At 43.6% G+C, this 27,833-nt stretch overlaps 1 protein-coding gene across 1 annotated transcript in view; it reads left to right on the top strand.

Annotated features, from left to right (window-relative positions):
- LOC124789267 (dipeptidase 1-like) overlaps nucleotides 1-27,833 on the top strand; it is a 1,467,693-nt gene that overhangs the window by 320,165 nt on the left and 1,119,695 nt on the right. The gene's annotated exons all lie outside the window — the stretch shown is intronic.

The raw sequence follows: 27,833 nt of genomic DNA, 5'->3' as shown, positions 1-27,833 counted from the left end.
GTAACTATGGCACAAAGCAACAGAGCAGTGTTACCCTCTGAGAGGAATTTTGTTAAGTTGACCGTATTGTTCCTAATGGAAGTGGCTTATCGGAAATGAAAGTCAGAATTACGTTAATATTGGAATAGTGACAAACAAAATTTTGCCTAGCTATACTGTTTATAGAATAAGGGAAACGGTCGCCAGCCTAATTAGGCAAGAGAAAGATTAACATTCTCGTTTATGAAAGTAGGTATAAGTAACTATAATGGACAACACAACCTAGACTTAGCAACACGTGAGTGCAATGAACTCTAACACACATATGTTTTAAGATTGAAGCTAACAGTTAGAGCAGCAGGAACTATTTTCAAAATTATAACAGGTACAGAAAAACACTATCACTTTCAGGGTTTACACAAACTGAGTGGTCTTTATACTGTTAATATGCACACAAGAGAGACAAACACTTGGCATACATGAGAATGTAACGTTTCACAACTGCAGCTTTCTCACTTTAACTACAACGAAACACAATGTTGACAAAATTGCAAGGAACTGACTCTCCTTTTTAGAATTTACTACAGACAACAACGTGATCATTTACTTTATAAGACTCAGCCTAAAGTTTGAAGTTGGTAACAGCACTTTAAATAACAGTTTCAATAGGAAAATTATTATTGGACAAATAACATTTGCTTTAACTCACTCTGTTACCACATTAGCTTTAATTATCTTTCTAATAAGTTCAAGAGGCATTATTTAACAAAGCTCTAGGCTTCAACGTACTTTCAGTAAGGACACTCGGTAATCACTTTACTTCAAACGGAGAGGACCCTGAGAGGTGTTATGATGAGGAGTAAAATCAAGGTAGGTAAATAAATTCCGATATGAATTACCTTATATTTCAGCACACTAACACATCCATTAGGCTGATCCTTCACTGTACATCAATATAGTATTACGTTACAGTGATTGCGCAATGTGGTGGCAACTGCATGTTGGTAGGTGGAATTACAGGTAGAATTGCCGGACTTTATCGTATCTTCATGGCGACGATTCATACAAATTCCAGAATAGATCCAGCTATTTATCCACCCATCCGAGGCATTGGAAAGAAGCAGTAAAAGCCTCTCTCTGAATCAGCATGATATGCACCTTTACATTGACAGTGCACAGACTGGTAGCTCCTTTCCGACTGGTGGCTCGTCTCCGACTCGTAGCTCGTCTCCGACTGACTATCAGTTCCACCTTTTCCACCTAGGCCAACCACAATTTGCGCGCGCTACACAGTTCCGTTCCCGAGGGGCACCACTACACCATTTACATACAAACTAACTAAGAACCCTAAGTGAGGATCAGCAATTTACATAACAGCAAACAAATACATTAAATAAAACAGAACATTTTCACATATTGACACTTCTACAAAAAATTATTCACACAAAATTACAATTACATACAATAAGTTCTGTTCCCTCCAAATGGGACAAAGAATACAAATTGCAGATACACTACTTTGCATAGAATCAAATCACGACATCAAAGGTTTGACAAAGAAAAGAATACACAATTTTATGCTATCGATTTGAACACATTCACAGGCGATCAACAATGTAACATTAAATAAAGCAAAATGAATCCATACAGCATAAGAGCTGTGGTGTTACACACTCCACGGATATGACGGTGGCTGTGTGAACACCTGCTTCCCCGCCGTCAGGTCACTTTACCTCAACTCTGCTGGGTACAGCATGCACGCCATAGTGCTGGGTATGATCGTCTCAACAGCGACTGAGCTGTCATGGATTATCTCTCCAATGCTTTCGGTGCAGCCCATGTCACCAAGGAACGTCACTGTCATCGTTGGGAATGTAATCTAGGTAGGTAGCTACTGAAATTTCTCCTGACTACAGTGCTGAAGTAAACACAGCAGTCAAACAAATTAAATATGAAACACCCTAGAAAATCACAAATGGATGTAAATAAAAGCGAAGCTCGAATTTGTAAGCTTTGCCTTTAGTGGACAGCGGTCTTATATCGAGCTACGACTCAAGACTACCCCCCCCCCCCCCCCCGTATATATATATATATATATATATATATATATACGCCCTCCCCCCCCCTCCCCAACACACACACACACACACACACACACAGACTGACATCTCCCAGCCGCGCGGAGTGGCCGTGCGGTTTGAGGCGCCGTGTCACGGACTGCGCGGCCCCTCCCGCCGAAGATTCGAGTCCTCCCTCGGACATGGGTGTGTGTGTGTGTGTGTGTGTTATCCTTAGCATAAGTTAGTTTAAGTAGTGTGTAAGTCTAGGGACCGATGACCTCAGCAGTTTGGTCCCTTACAGCTTCACACTTCTCCCAGTATCATGTCTCTCTCCTACCTTCCGAACTTCTCCTGCACATCGTAGTTCACTAATCGGGGCGGAAAGGTTTTTGGGGAAACGTAGCTTAGCTGTAGCCTAAGTTTTGTTTCCAGTACGAAGTTTTCGAAAGCAGGAGACCGAGGTACTGGCAGAAGTAAAGCCGGAGGGCGGGGGATGGGGGGAGAGGGGTGGTTGTGTCGTGACCTGGATAGTTCAGTTGCTAAGAACGTAATCCACTAAAGGTAAACGTTCCCGGTTCGTGTTCTGAAACGACAGAGTTTTGATTTGGCTGGAAGTCTCTAACTAGCGCACGCTCCGCTGCAGAATGTAATATTCCTTCTGGGCACATTAAAATTCTTAATTGGCGTGCTTCCGTTCCTCACACTGTATAGTGTATTTCTAAGCCGAGATTACAGAACGTTTGTGATCTTAACGTGACAGTTTCGGACGCAATACCCATATGTGAATGATCGCGAATTTTTACAGAACACTTGCAGACTACATCTAGAGCATCTAACATGCCAGTTCACTTTTACTTCGTCTAAACCTTGGTCAAAACTGATCATAATTCCATTGACTACGAGCAGGTCATATGTGAAGGACATTTTGTTCTTGTGAAGTTGGTATGGAAGCAGATGTCGATTAGGATACTGTTTGGTGAAATTAATATTCTTGTAGCCTGTATTAAGATTCAGTATTTCACTGTAGCTGACAAAGTGAGTTACCTACAAAACTTGGAGTTGTCCAAAGAAGCTCTTCTCTTAACAATTTACTAGCAAATAAAAGTCGGCAGCAGTCTTTTACAACCCAAAATTTTGCACCCTATGCAAAATTAATTTTAGACTTTGATTCATGACGCTAGAAGTCAGAGTTCCCGAAATCTGTTGCCACATTTGCTTTTACGCTATTATGCTCTAAGCATTATGGTAGTAGCAAACGAGAAAGAACTTACAACAGGTCTGGCGCTTTTGATTTTAATTTGCACTCGCGCTTCGAATAACACTGGGGACCGTGAAATCTACATTAATTTCGTTTTGTTTGGAAAGTCTTATTCTTCTCATTTTGCTTGATTACCATCCATATTAAATTCCTTGCTCTTTAATCTATATTTTCGCTCTTAATGAATACTTAGCACCTCCTAGAGCTTTATGCGATTTTAATTTAGTGTCACTCTTCCCTTAGTTACATTATTTCCAACAATTAATTACTTCAGAATTTTATCAAAAGTTAGGTAATAATATATTTTTATTTTCCATTACTCTTAGTGGACCCTAACTTTAGAGGATTTTCGTGTATATTTGTTGCATCAAATTTCTCTCCGTTGTTATGCGATACTTTCTTTCTGTGCACAGGGTCACTTGTAATTCACAAACCACACAACAAACATTTCTTAACTTGTTCGAATGTTTACAAAGCCATTGTTACATACCAGTTATGCGTTCATTTCCTGATTTTATGTTAGTGTCACACAGTTGCAAAAAAAGTGACTCAGTACTTTGGAAGCAATGAAGATTTGTATTTTTAAAACGTTTTACTATGCGCCATAGCCACATGATATATCAGGTGGAAATTTCCGCTTTCCGAGGATAGCGATCATATTATTATAAGATAGGTACTGTATCAAAAAGAAATCCATCTACATCTGTACTATGAAAACCACCATGAGGTGCATGCCAGAGGGTATGTTATATTGTACTAGTTATTAGGATTTTATCTCGTTCCATACACACATATGGAGATTGATAGTTTGAATGAGTCTGTGTATGCTGTAATTATTCTAATATTGTTCTCACGATCCTTGTGAGCGATACGTAGATGGTTGTTGTATATCCCTAGAATCATCACTTAAAGCCCGTTCTTGAAACTTTGTTACTAGACTTTCTCTGGACAGTTTACGTTTTTCTTCAAGAGTTTCTCAATTCAGTTTCTGCATCATCGCTGTAACTCGCTGTCATAGGTGAAAGAAACATGTGAACCTCAAATAAGTTTCATTCACAGATGTCTCCGTCTCAACAGAAATGTCGTACTTCTCTAAGAAGATTTGGGTTAAACGTCCCCTCGAAGACGAGCTCATTAGAGGCAGTTTTGTTCTGAAAAAGAGTTTAGATGAAAAGTGGTCGCGGTATTGTATATGGTAGCTATGTGTATGTACCCCACCATTTTGTATTGTGAAGCAGCTACCTTTCTCCGTATCCTCTAGTTTATTAAGAGTATCTTAGCCCTCCCGGTTAGCCGCGCAATCTAACACGCTGCTTCCCGAGCGGGAACGCTTGCCGGTCTCCGGCACAAATCCGCCGGGCGGATTGGTGTCGAGGTCCGGTGTGCCGGCCAGCTTGTGGATGGTTTTTAAGGCGGTTTTCCATCTGCCTCCGCGAATGCGGGCTGGTTCCCCTTATTCCGCCTCAGTTATACTACGTCAGCGGTTACTGAGCAAACCCTGTCTCCATGTACGCGTACAACACAATTACTCTACCATGCAATCATCTGGAGCTACACTCGTCTCCACTGGGGACGGAACCGCACAATAACCCTGGGTTCGGGGTGGGGTGACGGTGCGATGAGTGGACTGCTGTAGCCTGTTGTGGGTTGTGAACCACTGAGGGCTACGGCAGGGACGAAGCCTCTCCCTCGTTTCTAAGTACCCGGTTCCATACACAATACACACACAACAGTATCTTTCGAGAGCACGGTTAGCTAGTCTAGTGATACAGTGAGGTGACAAAACTAATGGTACAGTGATATGCACATATACAATGGCGGTAATATCGCTTACACAACGTATGAAAGGGCAGTGCATTGGTGGATCTGTCATTTACACTCAGGAGATTCGTGTGAAAAGGTTTCCGACAGATTATGGCCGCACGACTGAAATTAAAAGACTTTGAACGTCGAAGCTAGACGTATGGGACGTTCCATTTCGGAAATTGTTAGAAAAATTCAATATTCCTAGAGCCACAGTGTCAAGAGTGTGTGAGAGAATGCCAGATTTCAGGTATTACCTCTCACCATTGGCAACGCAGTGGCCGACGGCAGCGGCGTTTGCATAGAGTTGTCAGTGCTAACAGAGAAGCAACAGTGAGAGAGAGAACCACAGAAATCAATGTGGGACGCACGACGAACGTATCCGTTAGGACACTGTGGTGAAATTTGACATTAATGGGCTACGGCAGCAGACGACCGACGCGGGTGCCTTTGACAACAACACGACATCGCCGGCAGTGTGTCTACTGACAGTTTCGGTTGGACCCTAGACGACTGGAAAACCGTGGCCTGGACAAATGACTCCCCATTTCATTTGCTAAGAACTGTTCATAGGTTTACAGTGTAGCGCAGAGCCCACGAAGCCATGGATGCAAGTTGTCAACAAGGCACTGGGGAAACTGGTGGTGATTCCATAATGGTCTGGGCTGTGTTTACATGGAATAGACTGTGTCCTCTGGTAGAACTGAACCGACCATTGTCTGCAAATGGCTATGTTCGGCTACTTGAAGACCATCTGTAGCCATTCATGGACTTGATGTTCCCAAACAAAGATGAAATTTTTATGGATGACGATGGGCGATGTCACCGGGACACAATTATTCGCAATTGGTTTGAAAAACATTGTGGATAATTCGAGCGAATGATTTGGCCACCTAGATCACCCGACGTTGATCCCATCGAAGATTGATGGGACATCAGAGGTCAGCTCGTGCACAAAATCCTACACCGTCAACACTTTCCCAAATATGGACGTCTGTAGAGGCAGTAATTCTGCAGGGGACTTTGAACGACTCGTTGAGTCCATTCCACGTCACGTTGTTGCACTAGATAAAGGGACGTCCGACACTATATTAGAAGGTATCCCATGACTTTCGTCACCTCACCCTGATACTTCAGGGGTTGATCCAGGATGTTTTCAAGTGACTTAGTGTAAAGGGCGCATGATCTCAGGAGGCTAGTTGCAGAGTCATTGCATTCCGTATATTGTCATATGCCTCTTTGTCTGTACTGTACTGAAAATATCTGTACAAAAGTGTTCTTGTCGACGATTTGCGCTGTGTTTTATTTGGAAACAACAACGCCCACATTGCCCTCAGTTTTGAATTCAGGACAGCCCGTTTACGCCTGGGGTTTGTTTTTGGGTGAGAGATACTTCTTACATTAACAGTGACACACAGCAGTTTATGGACTCGGGATCTCTACTTAGTAGGAGAGCTAGTTCCAGATACATTCAGCTTGGATACAAAAAAGTGGCTCTGAGCACTATGGGACTTAACGTCTGAGGTCATCAGTCCCCTAGAACTTAGAACTACTTAGAGCTAGGACATCACACACAACCATGCCCAAGGCAGGATCCGAACCTTCGACCGTAGCGTTCTTATGGTTCCAGACTGAAGCTTGGATACAGTTCACTTATTTAGACAACAGTTAACTACAGAAGACCCGTGTCCACGTTCGTCGTGTGGGGTTTCGGTGTCAGACCCCTAGTCTTTGGGGCACGGAGCATAGTCGTGAAGCCGACTGCATACGCGGCTCAGAAGCGAAGCGTCCATTGGATGGCAAGCATTCTTCGGTAGAGGTGTGTGATGCTTGAGGTTCTCGCCTCGCGGTCTGGCCGTGCTATGCAGGCAGGGAGGTGGGCGGAAAGCCCTGCACAGTCGCATCTAGCGGCGGAAACATAGACACCCTGGGTGCCAAACCCGTTCTCGACGTTTGGCTGGATGCACTTAGTGTTCGCAGACACCTTGCGGATTGGCGACTGGGAGGGCTCAGTTCGACCCTCGGCCTGTCAGTGCTGTAGCTTGACACTCAAATAGCTGTAGTTAGCGACGGAAGCACATACACCCAGGATGCAAAACCCGGTCTCGATGTCGTGCTGGATGCATCTGGTGTTGGAAGACAACTTGTGGATTGGTGGCTGGGATGGACTCATTTCGATCCTCGGCCTGTGGGTGCTATAGCTGGACACCCAAGTAGCTGCAGCTAACGACGGAAGCATAGATACCCTGGTTGCGAAACCCGTTCTCGACGTTTGGCTGAATGCCTTCGGTGTTGGCACAAATCCTGTTGATTGACGGCTGGGAGGGCTCAGTTCGACCCTCGGCTTGTCGGTGCTGCAGCTGGACAGCCAATAGGCGGTCGTGTAGGATGACAAATGAGCTAGGTGCTCCAGAAGATGGCGGATGAGCGACGACGCTCTCACGGTGGTACCTCGCTCGACAGCGATTTGATGCCACTTGCGGGCGGCACGGGTGCCACGTACTGCACTCGCTGCATGGCTGCTGCAGCGTTCGATTTTCGGTATTAGTGTTGTTGGTCGTTTACTAAGCAGTTGTGCCATAGTACGGAGAGGGTGTGGTGATAAAATGCTGCCCTATCTTATTACAGCAAACAGCGCAATTACGACAACGGGCACTCATGCCCCTACAGCAGAATGGCTGGGTGTACCAGATCAAGAGCTGGCCTACCCGCACCTCACGTATGGGCTCGCTTAACGCAATGGAGGAGTGGCAGAACGACACTTTGAAGAGCTGTTCCTGTAGCGGCGACAGCCACGTCACTGTACTTTTGCACCTGTGCATAGGCGCCTATGAGGAAAGCGGAGTTTTCAATGTTACGGTGAGCACATACTATAGGCTCTTTCCATGTTGTGAGGGTATTATCACAAAACAAAAGTAATTGCAATAGCAGACCGAGCGTATCATGATTACGTTATTACTCTGTAATGAACCACCAGAGACCATATTTCACTTACATCAAAATATTCAGAAAACATCACTGAAAAACTTTTGAAATTCATTTGACAGTTGACATGGTTCAGAATGAGTTCCAAAAAAGATGAGTTATCTGCTTGGGCAGAAGGTGACACTTAAGTCTATGCTATTGATAAAACACAGGATCCCAGCTGAAAGCCAGCTGTCACATGGGCAGTAGGCAGTGTGTAGAGTTGCTGTGACTGGATTTCCCCACCAGTGTGTCCATTTCTGGAACTCCTGTAGTGACAAGGTGTCGCCATGATGCAAACTCAGATCTGAAAGTTTGTTCACAAATGTCGCATAAGTAAAAACTCCATCCAAATAGGCCTTGGGAGGCCCAAAAGGACCGACCGACCGCCTCACCATGTAGGCGTCACTGCATGCGGATATGGAGGGGCACGCGATCAGCACGGCGCTCTCCAGGCTGTCTATTTCTTCTTAGTCAAGTGGCTCCTCAATTGGCCTCACAAGGGCTGAGTGCACCCCGCCTGCTAACAGGGCTTGGCAGACATGGATGGTTACCCATCAAAGAACTAGCCAAGCACAACAAGGCTTAACCTCCGTGATCTGTCGGGAACCCATGCTACGCTGCGGCAAGGCCGTTGGCTCCTCATGTAGGTAAGATCCATGTTAATAAAGATAGAGAATAGGTTCTAGCACTGTCAAGAGAGAAATGACGAAGGAAACTCTCTGAAGTTGTGCCTTAGATATTGAAGATATAAACTTATTTTATGATTTTCAAAATTAATAACTTTTAAAATGCTTAAGCAAACGTAACTTACAAAGCGCCAATTGATAATGCATGAACAGCACTACCGCAAAATTCCTTCTAAATTTGAGTCATGAGCTGCAGTATAGACGTCAAGTATTAAAGAAAGCAAGGTAGTACATAGTCCCCGTCAGAGGACATCGAGATGGAGACGTGGTTATCGCAGCTGAGTTCTACCAAACGCTGTCATGGATGTGCGCGTAAAGTTTGGCACGGGCAAAGCCACTGACCGAGGTGTTTCACTGCCGGCAGAAACTGGCCTGGCCAGGCAGTTCAAAGCCTAATCTCAAGGCCCGTGGACCAAGCCTTACCTCGCGCATTGCTCTGTTTTCGTGTGATCTATTGTCATTCGCTCGCGGTGGTCGCGTGTTGTGTTTTCCTCCGTGCTCGATCTCTACGCGGCTTTCGAACTGTCGCTCGCCCGTGTATTGACTCACACGTCGACTTTCGTTCCCTTTTTCTGGAGTTCAGCTGTCGACTCATTGTCGAGCCACCGTCGGTTTGTATACTTTATATTCGTGCCAAAAGTGAAGGTTCGCAGCATTTCCATTCCCTGTACGGATAGTAAAAAGATAGTGGCAAAACGGTGTAGCGGCAGTATTACACACACTATGTGATTAAAATTATCCGGACACCTGTATGCAGTGCCGAGTCGATAACTAGACGTTACGAGAGGTGGATCAGCCAGTATAAAAGTAGATGGGGAGTACTGCGTTATCAGTTGCGAAGCAAGACTAGCAGCTGAATGGGTTGGCTGGGAGAGCTCAGAGGCTTCGGACGTCGACTAGACACTGGGCGACTTACAAATCCTCCAGGACATTTCCACACTTCTAAAGCTGCCCAAGTGGATTCTTGGTAACGCCATTGGCAAGTGTAAACGCAAAGGAAAAGCAATAGCTAAACCAAGACCTGGTATACCTCACGTAATAACGGACAGGAACTGACGAACTTCGCATAGTGTGCCTATAAAAAATCGCTTGCGGTCAGCGAAGGAAATCGTTTGTGAGTTCCAGTGTCATAACTGTAGTCCAGATAGCGCAGTGACTGTGCGTTGGGATTTAGAAAGAATGGGTTACAATGGTCGGGCAGTTCCTGGCCCACACACTTCTGTCATCAACGTCAAGTGACACTTGAGGTGATGTAAAGACAGACGACACAGGACTCTGTGTGACTGAAAGGTGGGGTCTGTAGTGGCGAATCGCGCTGTACTCTGAGGCAGTCTGATGGAATGGTTCGGGTTTGGCGAATGCCTGGACAGCATTGTGTCGGCCGGAGTGGCCGTGCGGTTCTACGCGCTACAGTCTGGAGACGAGCGACCGCTACGGTCGCAGGTTCGAATCCTGCCTCGGGCATTTATGTGTGTGATGTCCTTAGGTTAGTTAGGTTTAAGTAGTTCTAAGTTCTAGGCGACTGATGACCTCAGAAGTTAAGTCGCATAGTGCTCAGAGCCATTTGATAGCGTTGTCAGCACTCATACCATCAGTTGGCAGTCGATGGTTGGAGTGCTGACATCACAGTTACAGGCAGTCTGCGTAAACCAGTTGTATTGGCCACGGATGGTGACTGTATATGGATCGAGATAACCAACCCCGTCAGCATGTAGTAAGGCCTAAAGACGACGTATTGAAGCGCCGAAAGTGGTAGCTGCTCAATAAATAGGATCATAAGGACGCCTTAAGGCGTTTCATTTTCTAACGATAGTGAACGGCCGTGATCCCCAAAACCTCCTGTCAAATGGATGCACATACGAAAACGTAAAATTTCCAAAAATTGTTGAGGACGTTGTCTGTTTTACAACTGTTTTCGGGACTGTTCGCCGTTTCATGTATAACTGACTGAGCTGCAAAGCAATTCACACTTTAATGAAGGATACTTTTATATTAAAACTCTCCAACACGTTTATATTTCCTTCCTCAGGTAGAGCTTCCAAGTCTGCATAATGAGTTTGCAAAAGTGCTACAACATTTCGATTGCCAAAATCCTTCTTGTAATATAGTAAAATAATTGGAAGTTATCAGAAGAGAGAAGCGGTAATGTTTCAGGTGCGTGGCCATCCGCTACACATCTACAGAGCCAACAAAGTCTAAAAATCAGTCACGTTTCGAGTAACTCGAAGAGAGACAGAGTGGAGAAGCAGTTGGTACGTTTCATTATCTACCTGAAGTATGCTCTCAATGGTACCACATATCGTTTATAAGAATCCTTCCGTTTCGTGCTAGTCATCACAATGGACAATGCTACGAAGAGTCTGAGACCCAGGACAGAAAAATATGAGAGAGTCCTACGTAGCCACCGTCTCGCAACACGAGAGTTTTCCTTCCACCGGTAGGATTGCAAAAAACTTCTGCACCGACGTATTATTAAAAGGGAGAAAAAAATCTGTCGCTACCGAGCATTCCGTCTCCACTTGTCTTTAGGAAGAGCGGGTCTTTCCTCCCGAGATGCCCCGTTCCAGCGAATTGACGGGGGAGCAGCAATTTGGAAACGAGTTGCGGCGGAGTTCCCTTTTAGGGAGCAGGTTCTGCTCCAGTTAGCCGAGCAAAGCCGTCGTCTCATTGGGCCGATATTCACGTCCGTCCCCAGCCTACCTACCTGCTGGAGGAGAGAGGGGGGGGGGAGATTGGGGGTGGTGGAGGGGGAGAAGGGGTTGAGGCACTGCACGCAGCGGGCGAACGAGCAAGCAGTCTGATTAAAACCTGGCGTTCCGCCGCACCGCGGCTGCAGTTTAAAAAGAAATCGAATTAAGAGTTAATTTCTTTGCTGGTACTTTGGTAAATTGAAATGCGTAACTTAATTACCAGTGCAACATCTTCATTGCTCTTTCCCTGACCAAATGGATTTTCGTTACTCTACACAACAGACGCAAACCCGAATTTCGGGTCGTTTTTGTTCGTGTTATTGTATTTGTCTCGATTATTTGTGGCTCTGTAGTTGATTAGGCTTTGTGGATCCGAAGCTGAAATGTTGTTTCAGAAAAACGTTAAAAGAATAACCCGTGAGATTTCGAATTGCTGTTTCCAGAAATTGGTGTACCACAGATTTTACGTCCAAACTTTATCGTAATAAGGTAGGACTGAAAAATGAAAATTACCTTTCGCAAAATCTTTCTAACGTTCCTATGCTATCAGGCCTTATGTAGTTGTTGGTGCGTTGACGGTTTTACCACGCTGTACTTGTTCATTAAGACCAATGTCAGTTTTTATGGATAAATAATATTGAAGGAGGAGCCATTTCGTTTCAGCGTCCCGTTGGCAACTAGATTATCAGGGACGGAAAACAAGCCCGGACTGGGGAAAGATATTGTGAAAAAGTGCAACCGCCTTACAGCCGTATGGCTTCGGAACGCGATCCTACTACGCAGCTACCTGCCCTGATTGTGCCCAGCATCAGATTCATTCCATCTTGCTGCACGATCATATGGAAGTAGATCTGAAGTGATTATAAATATATTGAAATAATAGTCGACTATAATCTTAAACAGGTATAACCTGAAAAAAGAAGGACCACAGTTACATCAATAATGGAATTCACACAAGATCAAAGAAAAGGGTAGTGAAATCGTTGGTGAAAGTGCCTTGATGCAAGACGGATACAGGACCGAGACAGAATGCTCGGTCAGTCGAGAAGAACTGTTCATGTAAATGATAAAGGAACACTTATCGAAAGCAAGGAATAGAAGTGATTGGGAAGAGCGACAGAGATACTGTCCAATGATGGAACACGGTGCTAATAAAAGCAATTTGCCTCTGCGGCTCAATGGAGGTGACTGCAATTACGAGTGGCCATCCTAATTCCAGATGGTCAGAGTGTCGCAACCAGCGAGCAACAAGACTATGAACTGCTTTTCCGACTAAACGATGGTACAGCTACTGCAATTTCCTCTTCGTACCTGTAGTACTCGATTAACTGTCTCTCCATGACAGCTGAACGGTTGGACCATGTGCTTTTGTACTGACCGTACGAGCCTCTGAAATACGTCTACGCTAGAAAACAACTTGGGTTTCTGAATAGGAGCGAGCTCTTGCTGCGACGGCTGTTGAACACCTCCGGTTTTGGAGAAAACGCTCTACTTTTCACAATCAACTCAACAGTGCTAATTTTCGCAGTTTTGGACAGGGTAGGTTGGGTAGTACTGCCTTCCTCTAACTGTAAGGATCGGTACTCTACGGTCCTTCGTGTATCCATATGCGAAGGACCGTTCAAACTACGCACCGCGTGCTCCCTTGCAATGGAAAACGTCATCTTATCGAAAATTACCAACCATTGAATTATTGGGTTTGTCATAAATAACTTTTAGGCTACCTATCACGATTTACTTTTATTCGTATGTTATACAATACGTTTCGGAAAATGATTCCCATTTTCAAGTATGGCTCCTTTTTTTTTCTATATCACTTTTATGCAGCGTTTTCGATGTGTGACGCTCTGCTTTGTTTTGTTGACTTTACTGCATTATATAAGAAACACGCAATTTCTAGCTATCGATTTTTTTATATGTAGTTAGTGGCGAAATTTGGAAGAATTTACACTTACAGTTTTCTTATGGTCCATCTTACATCTTTTACATCTTATGGTCCATCTTACATGCTAAACATCACACACAGTTTTCAGTGCACATTGTACATCCAGAATAACTTGCACTAAAGAACACCTACAAAGATGTTTTTAGGTATAGTTGACAGAGAGATAACGTTGCAGGTCTTGCACAGAAAATGATATGCTTTTATACAGAGAATATTCATCTTAACAAAAAAATGGCTCTGAGCACTATGAGACTTAACTTCTGAAGTCATCAGTCTCCTAGAACTTAGAACTACTTAAACCTAACTAACCTAAGGACATCACACACATCTGTGCCCGAGGCAGGATTCGAACCTGCGACCGTAGCAGCAGCGTGGTTCCGGACTGAAGCGCCTACAACCGCTCGCCCACAGCGGCCGGCACGCAGGAATTCGAACTGGTTGGCAATACCTTGTTTCGATGGTGACAGACCTCTCGCCCAACGGCTCGCCGTGCTTTTGTTTCGTGCCAGGTATTCACACAATCCTCTAAGCGCCTATGAATATCTGCGATGCTCTGTTTTTCCGCTAAAACAAACTCAGTGACAACTGCCTGCTTCGGACGCACTTCAGTTACAGACGCCATTTCGAAGGCTACGTATAGCGCTGCCAGCTATCTGAACTTCTTGAAACCATATGAGCTCAAACGGGATTATTCCACGATGTCCCCACAACAAATCCGCATTTTAACTGAAATTGGCCTAAAAACACTGTTGTATTACTTACTGAACGCCCCTTATTTGTAAGAAGCTACTGCAAACAATTTGACTCATTTAGTTTGTTTAGGAATCTAGGTCGGTAAAGATGGAAGAAGCACAAATTCCGATGGTTAAAAGTATCTTCAGTAAAAATAAGTTAAAATAATTTAAAAAAGTAGCTGCCTATGAACCAGGAACTGCTTCTGGAGAAATGTATTTTGAGTGTGGCATTGTGTAACTGTGGGACATGAAGTCTGGGAGGCTGAGGAAAGAAACAGACTGCGTTCTGAGAACGGACACGTAAGCCCAAGAACATCGAAATCTTTAAAAGAGTAGGTGAGACGATCAGTTTAAGGGACATTGTCGCATAAATGAGGGCTCAGATTATTTCTCAGTTGTTGCGTATTAGGGTCTCCTAAAAACATAATAGAACGAAATTGTGAGTGAACAAGAAAGCAAGACGACCACGCCTAAACCACATAGATATATTTCAGAAAGAGCTCGGCTGTAGATCTCACACTGGAATGAAGAAAAAGTAGAAACACCTGACGACTGGAGATCTGCTACGATCTATGTCGATGCCAGCCAATCGCTGGATTTAACACGAAAGGCAGAAAGTACCATAGGTCATTACGTTTAGTTGGTATCGTGAACAACGGTTCTTTGTTAGATGTATTAAAGTTGTCTACAGCTATGCACCACTGGTAACTTCCTCTTCTCCAAACATGCACTTCAGATAACAGAGTGTATTGACGATACGACATATCAGCTAATATTTAGTTATGTTCCATTTCATTATAAACCACCATCGTTCCTGTAACATTCAATGAAATGAATCTCATCAGTCTGAGAAAACAGCATTAATGATATCAGAATATTTTTTGCGGCTTTGTCGACCTCAGAAATAAGTATTTCAGATATTTCTCCCCTTTAATGAAACTGGAATTCATTCTGTATGGTGGAGGTCACAAGACGACTTCAGAAATGTGTTTGCGTAAAGCATTTCCGTTTCCGTCTCTGAAGTAATTGGAAACTGAGTCGCCAATTTGGCAGTCAGGTGTGAAGTAATTCAACAGCTGGAATTGATTTGATTTATAAACTGGAAGAAGTTGTACCTGGAGTGGATGAACATTAATTACGCTCCGAAAGATACTCAAATTTTAACGAAAAAACAGCGCAGATTACATCACTCTCCAGTTCAACCTGTTGGAAAAAAGTTTGGAATTTAATTTTCGTCACAATTTAACAGACTCTGAATCTCTGCCACGCGAAACACTCGCTGAATCCATTTTCTTCTTAATTTCTTTGCTTTGTCCCGTTTAACTCTTTTTATATTGCTTCTTCTGGCTTCTGATGAAGATTTTGAGACTTAATACAGCATGAAAAAGAATGTGTGCACTCATTTCCCTTCGCACAGTCGAAAAGTAGCAATAAAATTTTACAACAGAACTTGGAATTAACAGGTCTCCGTCCGTGGCAATAAGGACAGAAATCGTTTGACCTGCAGGAATACGCCCTGGGTGCGCATCTGGAGTCTCCAGAAATATCAGTGCGGATGTTATTAAGTTAGAACGGGGAAATTCAGCCGACTGGAATGCCGCCTTCGTATGTAGACAGTGTGTAAGGCAGAACGTGACAGCTGGAAAGCTTAGGAATCCACCGGCGTATGAGACCTACAAAGAACCTATTGTTTGTGAAATTGGTGCACCCAAGATTTTCCGCGGTAAAGGAGCCTATTAAGAAGGAACATAATTGTGAAAATCACACTTCTTGGAGTAGAGACTGTGAGTGCAGTACTTCTTGGATTGCAGCATTTTATTTCTTATTCTACGGCACTGCCAAAGCACCGTATTTTTCACACTTCCTACAAACAAACAAAAAATAGTCAAGACCAGCTTTTAGTTCCAGTCCCATCCCAGTACATGAACTAGCAAAATACTTATTTTGCGATTTAGTACACTCTTATGAGCTTCTTTGATTGTGAGGGACGAAGTTGGATGGTGGGGGAGGGGGGGGGGGGAGGGGTACGGATTTTCTATTCAGCGTGAAAGCGATGCCATTTCCGTGGGAAAGAATTTAAACTCCTACCCATCATCTACTTGATATAGAACTCTTCGCAACAGGAAATCACCGCAAGAGCTTTACTATATGATGGCGCTAAAAAAAAAGTTAATAATCGAGCAAAGTGAGATTTTACCAAATACTCGTGGAAAAATATTGTTGTGACAGTTGAAGGCGGCTCCATTTACGTACCAGTATATGGCTAACATAAATGAAAGGTACTAACAACAGCTGATAACGCCTGTGGACGTTGCAGTACGTCTGGCCACCAAGGAAACAAGCAAATGTATTATTTTGTCACAACTCTGGAAACTGTTATTTATTCTGTTACAACGCAAAAAACGATTTTATCTGAAGTATGAGTAGTATCTGAAGGTATTTTACACTTAACGATGTTTAACATAGCTTTTGGGCACATTTACTATGCGAATAAAGATTTTATATATTTTCTTAAGCGTTGGTGAAAGTGTCACTGCTTTAGAGATTTCTTATATAACAAAATTGGGATTACCTAATTGAACGCTTTAAAGACACAAAGAGTTCTGTTCATTGCCACTAAATTTCTACCATTTTCCAATTTGATACTTTTTCAGTTTACAGACGCTTGCAATTATGTAGTAGCTGCTAGGGGCTCCATTGTTAATTATTTGCGTTAAACACATTTTATCCTAAGTTTTTTGGGTGTATCACAACCACCACCGAGAGCTTCAAATCTTGACATTTGTTGGCCGCTTAAAACAGTTTACGTGAAAGCTACCACTCCTTCCTGAACTATCAACAAGTGTTGGTATAGGAGTGTGAACGCTGTCTATGCTGTAATATATACTCACAAACAGAAGAAACTAGCTGCACCAAAAGTTGTGAAGGGGCTATAACTGTGAATAACTTTTATGCATGTATTTCCATGGTCACTCCTCTGCCTTTCCTCTGACAGAATCTGAAAAAAAAGACGTTAGCCACAGTAATAACCCCTTTATTACGCTGTATAATTTAGTGAGTAAAGCGACCTTACTTTTTATTACACATAAGGGAATGGAAAAGCTTCTGCAACGTGCAACAATAGGGGAAAGGTATTCGATCGTTAAAGCATTTGGAGACTAAACATGTTATGGAAACTGTAAATTACACGCTATAGGATCTCAGATGAGGTTAGGTTGGTTGGTTGGTTGGTTCGGGGATGGTGACCAAACAGCGAGGTCATCGGTCCCATCAGATTAGGGTTTCAAAGGAACCATCAGGGCGTTTTCCTGAAGCGATTTAGGGAAAACACGGAAAACCTATATCAGCCCTCCCGACTGCGAATCCAGTGTGTTAACCACTGCACCACCTCGCTCGAGGGTGAGGTTAGGTTAGGTTAGGTTTGGTTAGTGTGTTGAGGTGTACCTTACAGGTCCAACTAGCTCTAATAATGCACTTTACTACCAGTCACCTATCAACACCCAACAAAATGAGCACACAATTCTTATCGACGGAAGCTACTAATTGCAAATATGTCGTGTCCACTGTAGGACCATCTGCGAATACTGGATCAGAATCAGACTTACATGACTTGCATTAAATCGCATATAAAATAAATTGAAAGGGAACACGGGTGTAGAGCGTGACCCTTAATAAAAATGAAGGGTACATTCAATAGGTATGATCTCCCACGGAACCAAATCTTGACATTCCACCATGAATGCCGTTACACATGTTCGAATTACAGTATCAGTAGAAGTATAGAAAGATGATGAATCTCCACAGACAATTAAATTGAAATACCACTAACTGACAAAGAAGCTACATTTACAAATTCAGCCCTGGTACCTGTGAACACACATTCAAAACGGACTACTCCTTCAGTAAAGTATCTCAGAACTACGCCACAAAATTGACACTCTCCACTAAACAAAAAAATCATTTAAAGTTGAAGAGCTGCCTATAGATCAGTTCAGAAAATACGAGATGCCTATCACTAAAATATCCCTGGATCTGTATCACCACGTGTTACGAAGCAAATACGAGTATTAACGAAGACCAAAATTTACCATGTGAAATTTCCGCTTGAATAGCATCAGGAAATAGTGATGAATTTCCTAGAATCTAGATGTAACATGAAACTCGTTCGTATGAAAGCAACAGCACTGCACACGGATACGCATTTCACCATTTACATCGAAGCTCGCAGGTCAAAAGCTTGCATCTTGCACACACTGCAAATGCCTGAATTACTACTTGTTACCAGCGTACTGCCAGGCGGCGGTCAACACGAGAGGAATCCTTTGTGTTTCAGACAGAATGTTAGAATTAGGACTGTCGATATTTTTAAAAATATCGGGAATCCCATTTGTCGATATTCAAAAAGTGTCATTACCGTCCATAAAATTGTCGACATATCGGTGTATTTTCGGAAACAATATCGACGTACCGTCCAACAAAATAGAAAAAAAAATCTGCGGCACATTGTCGATACTCTTCCACTTATTAGATATTCTGTACATCAACACGCCAGCAGCCGGCTTATCCCCCTTTATGCAAGAACTGAAAGGAAAACGATGGACGTTCTCACTTGGCGATAACCACTTTGCTAGCAGTGGTAACTGCACATATCGAATTTCTTGCCGACTTTCCTGTTCTTTCACCTCTGCAAATGCCAGTGACCTAACAGTTGTAGTGCCCAAACTGCGTGGTGAAGTTAAACGTTGCAATTTCTGTTGCTAACGCCGAATGACGATTACGTCAGCACGTCTCCCCCCACCACAAAGACCAATCCTGTCATTTATATTTTTGTTCATCGGTTTCAGCAGCTGTTTTTGAAGAATGCCGATGTGAAGATATAGTACACTAGTTGCGTTGAAAATGTTTTTTAGCGCAGCTGGTGTGCTGTTTATTCGCTTCGATATTTTGTAACTTCTTTCACACCGTCACCCTCGGACTGCTTCTTTGTTCCATCTCCAAAAGAAGGAATGGACGCGATGAAAGCTCAAAATGTTATAAGGCAGCGAAAGTAAAATTATTTTCTTCTACAATTTCAAAAGACCAACTTCAAATATTTGTCGAAAATTTTCAAAAAATATAATATAAAATAAAAATATCGACACTTGATATTTCGATTTCGATATCGATATGTCTGTGAAAGAAATATCGCCGATACGTATCTATATTTTCTGAAAAAAATCTATGTCTCCATGCATCGATATTTTATCAACAGCCGGAACGGAAGTCGAACCTAGAACTCTCCTATCCACATGCGATGCCCCCACCGACTGTGCTACACAGACATGATTCGCGACCTGCACCACAGTTTTAATTTTATCAGCAGCTCTCTTCTACTGCGGAAACTTCATAAACCTATCCCGTGTTTCCTGCTAAAGGGAAAGATCCCGGTTCGAGCCCCAGTGCATCACACACTTTTAATCTGGCAGTGTGTTTTAAAACGGCACACTCTCTGCTGCACGGTGAAAGGTTTATTAGGAATGGATATGTTTCTAATAAGCCTACATAGCTGAGGTTGCGAGCGTCGGGTGAATGTAACACGTGTGAAGATTCATTTTTGACCGAGAGGGGTGCACAATACTTCGCTGCGTTTTCCGCGCCATGTTTCCAGGAGATTCCCCTCTTCTGGAAACTAGGGACATGCTCATACGAGAAAATGCTTCTGCTTGTAATGCTCTGTTGGAAACCTGAAATCCGAAGAGCGTAATACTTTGTTTTTCTTATCACCCCAGCGACGAACTGTTACAATGACAAAATAGATATGAGCGTATGTGCGCTAACATGAAAACAAGGTAAGTGTTAAGAATGAGACTTGAAACACACGTGACAGATGAAGTCGTCAGTGTTGGCTGTTGTGTCACGTGGGACTCAGCCGCTTCCTACTGTGCACCAGTCCACCTGGCACGGTACACGCACACCACGCTCATCGGTACTGTGGCTCTCGACCCAGTGGTAGAAACTTCAAATACTGATGCTGGGAGTAATTTTCCCTGTCAGTTTGGGATGACAGTGGGAAAAGGTGAACTCTGTGGTTTGTCGCTTTTCTGTGGTATCTCGTACAGTAAGAAATCGTGACATTGGTGCTGCTGACTCTTAAGTCTAATGGGGGTACTAAGTTTGGTTTGTAATAGAAGTGAGTATGCCGTGTAATGATATCAGATTCATTCTTTTCTTTTCACACTAATACTTAACAATAAGTTAAAAGCTATGTTCCACTACACCGAAGGCCCCCTACTATCTGTTCGACCGTAGCCTGACTGCATGGTAGTAATTGGTACTAAATCAGTATCAAGGCCCCGAAAATACTTCCCTTGTTATAAAAAAAAATTTTAAAAAATTGGTTCGATGAACGAACGACAACGCAGTCTGACTGAGTAGTGTTAACCAAGCGAGGTGGCACAATGGTCAGCACGTTGGACTCCCGTTCGGGAGGAGGACGGTAATATTCGCGTCCTGCCATCCAATTGTACGCTTTCCATTTTTCCGTAAATATCACCAGACAAATGCGAAAATGTTTCACTTGAAAGGACAGGGCTGATTTTCATTCCCGTCTTCGAAACATTCGGAGCTTCTGCTCCATTTCTAATGAGGTAGATGTCGACGGGACGTTAAACTCTAATTTGCCTTCCGTCATCAATGTTATACTCCCCGAACAACTCTCTATCAGGCAAACACAAACTGAAAGTGTAAGTAAGTTTTCTCTTAGATAGAAAACACGTGTGGTACAGCTGTAGGCTACACTTTGTATGTCCTAATAACCATTAGTATGAAGTACCAATCATAAAGCCACTCTCAACATATTTACGATAGCAGCACTTGTCTCGAAGTTCTCTACGACTAGAAACTTCCTTAAATTTACAATAGATTGTGCTCGCATCAACTGCCAATATAGACAATAGATAAATGAGCACGTGGGAACTGCGTACAAAATCGCAAATTTCATAAATACCTTTCAGATGTAATAATTAAGTAGAAATTTGAAATTAATTTCTGTTATGTTCAACAAATAAGGAGGAAAGCTTAGTAACGAATTTACATGACGTGTCTTCCAAGTGACCATGTGGTAATACACTACCACATATTATCAGAAACAGAGCAAAACAACCCCATATATTTTCAGATCCCATTGATGTTACTAAGTAAGTGGAACCGTGGTACACAGGGTGGTCCATTGATCGTAACCAGGCCAAATATCTCACGAAATAAGCGTCAAACAAAAAACTACAAAGAACGAAACTCGTCTAGCTTGAAGGGGGAAACCAGATGGCGCTATGGTTGGACAGCTAGATGGCGCTGCCATATGTCAAACGGATAGCAACTGCGTTTTTCTAAATAGGAACCCCCATTTTTATTACATATTCCTGTAGTACGTAAAGAAATATGAGTGTTTTAGTTGAACAACTTTTTTCGCTTTGTGATAGATGGCACTGTAATAGTCACAAACATATGGCTCACAATTTTAGACGAACGGTTGGTAACAGGTAGGTTTTTTAAATTAAAATACAAAATGTAGGTACGTTTCAACATTTTATTTCGGTTGTTCCAATGTGACACATGTACCTTTGTCAAATTATCGTTTCTGAGAAAGCATGCTGTTACAGCGTGATTACCTGTAAATACCACATTAATGCAATAAAGGCTCAAAATGATGTCCGTCAACCTTAATGCATTTGGCAATACGTGCAACGACATTCCTCTCAACAGCGAGTAGTTCGCCTTCCGTAATGTTCGCACATGCATTGACAATGAGCTGACGCATGTTGTCAGGCGTTGTCGGTGGATCACGATAGCAAAAATCCTTCAACTTTCCCCACAGAAAGAAATCCAGGGACGTCAGATCCGGTGAACGTGCGGGCCATGGTAAGCTTCGACGACCAGTCCACCTGTCATGAAATATGCTATTCAGTACCGCATCAACCGCACGCGAGCTGTGTGCCGTTTATACGTCATGTTGGAAGTACGTCGCCATTCTGTCATACAGTGACACATATTGTAGTAACATCAGTAGAACATTACGTAGGAAATCGGCAGACATTGCACCATTTAGATTGCCATCGATAAAATGGGGGCCAATTATCCTTCCTCCCATAATGCCGCACCATACATTAACCCACCAAGGTCGCTGATGTTCCACTTGTCGCAGCCATCGTGGATTTTCCGTTGCCCAGTAGAGCATATTATGACGGTTTACGTTCTTGTGCCTAGTGGCAGAACTGAACACGACGTTCAAAGTTGTCGCCATGCAATTCCTGGTGCATAGAAATATGGTACAGGCGCAATCGATGTTGGTATAGCATTCTCAACACGGACGTTTTTGAGATTCTCGAGCCGGCCGAAGTGGCCGTGCGGTTAAAGGCGCTGCAGTCTGGAACCGCAAGACCGCTACGGTCGCAGGTTCGAATCCTGCCTCGGGCATGGATGTTTGTGATGTCCTTAGGTTAGTTAGGTTTAACTAGTTCTAACTTCTAGGGGACTAATGACCTCAGCAGTTGAGTCCCATAGTGCTCAGAGCCATTTTGAGATTCCCGATTCTCGCACAATTTGTCTGCTACTGATGTGGGGATTAGCCAGGACTGCAGCTAAAACACCTACTTGGGCATCATTATTTGTGGCAGGTCGTGGTTGACGTTTCACATGTGGCTGAACATTTCCTGTTTCCTTCCTATTTTAAGCAGCTCAGTTGATATCCGTTTGACCTATGGCAGCGCCATCTAGCGGGCCAACCATAGCGCCATCTGCTTTCCCCCTTCAAGCTAGACGAGTTTCGTTCATTGTAGTTTTTTCGATTGAAAATTATTTCGTAAGATATTTGGCATGGTCACTATCAATAGACCACCCACTGAATCATAAATTAAGACAATCATGAATTCAAAGATAATGTGAATAATTAACATGAGAAAATAACAGAAGTACGCTGACTTCTGCGAAAAATTGCGAAATCAGAACACTATAACTTTACACCACAAGTGATGCTCCTGACCTTGCACATGTGATTAGGATTGAGGAATTTTACATTATTTCTCAGCTCAAGAGCTATGTGCGAAGTCACTATGTGCTATGCTCCGATCAGCTAAATCTCGAGGAATGGAATCAAAGAGGGCTCTAGCACCTTTCTGTGGAGTCTCAATCCACATGGGCCATGTGTGGTGGCACAGTGGCTAGACACTATACACGCGTGATTTTGGCGCTTCGAAGCCCGCCTAGGCATCCATATTTAGATCTTGTGCGGTTTCTCTAAATCGCAATTGAGTAAATGCAGGGACTGTTGCATTAGAAAGAACGCTGGTGAGATCCTTTACCAGTCATTCACAATCTGACTTTGTAGTCCCTCTCTAGTGATCTCTTCATGGACGAGATATTACACGATTATCTTTCTCCATTTACGTTCACACGATTTTCAAATGAGCCCGTAAACGTTTCACGGAATTATATGGATGGCTATGACGAGCCCGATAATCCATATCTATGATATGTTTGACGAGCGGGCGAAAAGGGTTTGTAATGATGGTTCAGATGGCTCTAAGCACTATGGGACTTAACATCTGAGGTCATCAGTCCCCTAGACATAGAACCAATTAAACCTAACTAACCCAAGAACATCACACAAATCCATGGCGGAGGCCGGATTCGAACTGCGACCGTAGGAGCAGCGCGGTTCCGGACTGAAGCGCCTAGAACCACTCGGATTTGTAATGATTTACGACTACAACTTTTAACTAAATACACATTTGTGCAGATACTGCCGAAAATGGCGAAATTAGTATAGCAGAAAGGATTTTCGTCCAGTAGGTACTTATGTAAACAAAGAAAGCCGCTCATTTGTGCTGTCCGTCTCGCCCACTCCTCAAGACCAACTGGGTGTCGATGGAATGACTGAATGTAGCTTACTATCCCAAAAGTAATGTCAGACATTTTGAAATTGCGGTCTACGTGAGAAATTAAAAAAAAAAATTCCACCCCCACTGCTCTAGGCCAATTGATTGTGGTGGTGTTGCTGGATAACTGTAATCCGTGAGGTCTTGACTGCCTAGGAGGTTTCCTCCACCACCAGTCCAAGTAAAAGCTTACTCCACAACTCGCCCAGATATAGATGAACCCACGTAGATGAACTTGTCATTCGTGCTGTGTACTTTAGTCGATAAGTATGAGGAGTCATCAGCTTTGGCAGCAGCAACGGCAGAGCCAGCCACTGCCTCCAGGCAGAATAAAAATAAGAAACCTACTGGTAAGAATGTGTAAGGCCTCTCCCAGTAATTATGGCTACCACTGTCTAACGTGTCAACAAAGAGTGGTGTTCTCCTCGGAGCCATGTACGACGGCGTGAAAACAGTGGTCAAAAAAATCGTAACCGACATGGACAGGAAACGAGTAGTGCACTTTGTCAATGACAATCAGTTTATACTTCGACTGGAAATGCTGCATACAGTGAACGTAGGTTCGTCTTAACCACTTTTCGAGGGAATTTTGTGAAGGGAAATTTACGTAATGGCTACTGAGAATCGGGATATTTCGCAATAGGCCATTTCTCAGAGCAGTAACTAAAGCTTCACGTCTTCAGTGGCCCCAGAAAACACCAAAAATCAAATGACACAAAGCGTCAAGTTAATTGAGAGTCAACAGAGGCGTTTAATCCACAACAGATGGAGGTAGCAGTTCAGGCTGTAGGTGGTTTCTAGTCTTTTTGAAGGTGTTTTTTCTACCATTACTTGGGACCCGTTATCCATGTTACCATAGTAGGATGTTTATACCTACATTCTCGGTGGCCAAGTGTCGCTCTTTCTCTTTACATCGTTATGATTGGTAAGCTGTGGACACTCCCGTCTTCCCAGATAACCACAGCTGTATAAAAGGCTGGAGAGGCTGGCAGACACTCAGGCACATTATAGCCCTTCGACTGGCCGGCTGAATCTCTCGATTTTAGACTCAAAGAGAACACCTGCAGCTATATCTTCACAATTTATCAGCTCTATGGAGTGTAATGATCAAATAGTGGTCTCAATTGGATATATAATACCTGAAGAAAACTGTGGACTCTGGTCTTCGCCATATTTTCATTATCAAGTCTAGAGGGGATGTTACACGGTATTGCCATGATGTCTGCTGGTGGTGAGTAATACAGGTGATCAATCGTTAAAGCAACCACTTTCGCGGTATGCAGCCAGCTGGCGAAACCAGCAGCTTGGGCCCACAGAGTTGGTGGCAGGAGATTTGCAGTAAATATATTATGGTCTGTCACGTAAAATATTTCTATCACACATCCCACAAACACAGAAAAAGACAAATAAATTACATTTACTAAGCAAGGATGTGCTGCAACAGCATCCCTTCATTGTTCAAGCATATTTAACTCATGCTTAGGAGATTGCTTACTACACTCTGGATTTCCTTCTGAGAAATGGCAACAATTTTTTTGACGAATGTGGATTTATGTTCATATAAATTGTAGGGATTTGGTTTGTACACTATCCCCTTTACTAACTCCGTCTCCAGAGACAAAAGACACTGGGGGTTAAATTGGGGGAATGAGGATACCATGTGTTTTTGGTGATAAATCTACCTTTAAACAAATGTAATGAGAAACTGACAATATGTGCTATCACAGGGCCCTGCTGAATGGTCGTGAAAGCATGTTCTCTCTCAGTTAATTTGCCAAACACAGGGAGCAATATGTATTGCACATGTCATTCAACGTTAACTGTTTCGTAGAAAAGAAGTAGGGCCTATTAATCTCTCACCACTAATAGCACACCAAACTCCCGTTTTTTAATCATGAAGAGGTGCTTCATCTATTACGTTAGGCTGTCCAGATCTCCACGAATAGTTATTTTATGAATTAACATACCCACTTTATTTGTCCGAAAGGAAAGTTAGATGAGGGTCAATTTCTCCATCATGCACTCTATTCACAATCCGTTCATAAAACTGCAAACTATCTGCGGGATCACCCGGTTTATGTTCTTGCATTGCAGTTACTTTATAGGACTGTAACTTCAGTAACTTTGTAGCGTTTGAACAGAACCAGAGGAAATTCCCATTTGCTAAGAAAGATGTCGTACTGATTTACTAGATCTTTCCATAGCATCCCCAGTGTTACCCAAAGTGCCGTTTCCGAGTAGTGAACATGACTGTCTATAGAATGAGATTTTCACTCTGCAACGGAGTGTGCGCTGATATGAAACTTCCTAGCAGATTAAAACTGTGTGCCTGACCGAGACTCGAACTCGGGACCTTCGCCTTTTGCGGGCAAGTGCTCTACCAACTGAGCTACCCAAGCACAACTCACGCCCCGTCCTCACAGCTCTACTTCCGCCAGTACCTCGTCTGTTACTTTACAAACTTCATAGAAGCTCTCCTGCGAACTGTGTGCCGGACCGAGAAAGGCAGAGGTCCCGAGTTCGAGTCTCGGTCCGGCACACAGTTTTAATCTGCCAGGAAGTTTCATATTAGTGCACATTCCGCCGCAGAGTTAAAATCTCATTCTGGAAACATCCCCCAGGCTGTGGCTAAGCCATTTCTCCGCAATATCTTTTCTTTCAGGAGTGCTAGTTCTGCAAGGTTCGTAGGAGAGCTTCTGTGAAGTTTGGAAAGTAGAAGATGAGGTAGTGGCGGAAGTAAAGCTGTGAGTACCGGGCGTGAGTCGTGCTTCGGTAGCTCAGTTGGTAGAGCACTTGCCCGCGAAAGGCAAAGGTCCCGAGTTCGAGTCTCGGTCCGGCACACAGTTTTAATCTGCCAGGACGTTTCATGACTGTCTATGTTTCCTGTCAAGAGTGCTTTCCGTTTCGCGAAGTTTACATGTCAATCGATGAGTCATACTCCGATTAGGGACTTGAAAATCAGGAAATTCCTCTCGATAAAATCTCCTTACTACACACACTGATTCTGTACATATTTATGAATCATACATGAATACTTTTTGAAGAATAGAGCGATTGTGCTTCGCCATTTCACTTGAAATAGTTTCACTCAACGAACAGCTGCACGGTTTCTACACAAGCAGAGGCATCACAGCGGAGATAAATGTACCTCCCATCAGCTCTGCCGCCGGCTGGTTGCCAGGGGTAACAAGATGCCTGCCAGGCATTCGCGTCGAGGACTGATCACCCTGTATTTTTTCAGTGAACTTATCACCCGTAGTGACGAACCATGCGATTCTGAAGGATGCTGACGTTGCGTTCAGCATCACAGTCGATCCTCCAGGCAGTGGACTGGAGTGATTAGGGAGGTAAACCATGGAGGCGGCCGAGTCGGTGCGGCTTGCTCGTTAGCAGTGAGCGAGGCGGAGCTCATTGGCCGCGCCGCGCCGCGCCGCGCCGCGCCGCACTCATTTAGCTGGCGCTGTCCCCCCGTGTTGGCGCGGGTCGCCACCATAAAGCAAATGAGGCGGCAAGGCCGTCCCAGAGACGCGCACACACACACACACACACACACACACACACACACACACACACACACAATGGCTGCGCGCCCTGTCCGCCTGACCGCAGCCGCCCAGTACAAAGGCCGCCACTCCGCCAGATTAAAGTCTCTGTGCCGCCGTTATTTGCACGCATTCTGCGTATTTGGTCTCGCATTGATACCCCCTCATTTATTTTTTCCGAGTTAATGGATACTTGCAATATGAAAATGTGCGCATTAAGGCCGCCTTCACCTCAGGGAGACCAACCGATACTTCTAC

The sequence above is a fragment of the Schistocerca piceifrons genome, chromosome 3, assembly GCF_021461385.2.
Source record: "Schistocerca piceifrons isolate TAMUIC-IGC-003096 chromosome 3, iqSchPice1.1, whole genome shotgun sequence".
NCBI lineage: Eukaryota > Metazoa > Arthropoda > Insecta > Orthoptera > Acrididae > Schistocerca > Schistocerca piceifrons.
Note: the sequence above shows the minus strand (reverse complement) of the source record. Positions and strands in the feature narration are given on the sequence as shown.